Here is a 415-nt window from a genome sequence, read left to right as displayed (position 1 = left end):
ACTTTAAACTAAAACTAATCAGAAGAGATAAAGAGGGCCACTTCACTCTGAACAAAGGAACAATAAACCATGAAAATATTACAATCATGAACCTATATTCACCAAATTTTGATGCACCCAACTTCGTTAAAACAATACTACAGGATGTTAAGACCCAGATTAATCCCAACTCATTAAGAATAGGGGACTTCAATACCCCATTGTTGCCATTAGATGGGTCAACAGGGCAGAGAGTTAACAGAGAGACATCTGAATTAAACACTACCATATGTCAAATGGACTTAACAGACATCTACCAAGTATTCACCGAAGCACCCAAAGGACTTACTTTCTAGTCAGCACCCCATGGAAACTTCTCCAAAATCGACCATATACTGGGGCACAAAACAAATCTCAACAAATACAAAAAGATTGA

Source organism: Nannospalax galili, unplaced genomic scaffold (assembly GCF_000622305.1).
Source record: "Nannospalax galili isolate Female #2095 unplaced genomic scaffold, S.galili_v1.0 scaffold741, whole genome shotgun sequence".
NCBI lineage: Eukaryota > Metazoa > Chordata > Mammalia > Rodentia > Spalacidae > Nannospalax > Nannospalax galili.
This window is presented reverse-complemented; position numbering follows the sequence as displayed.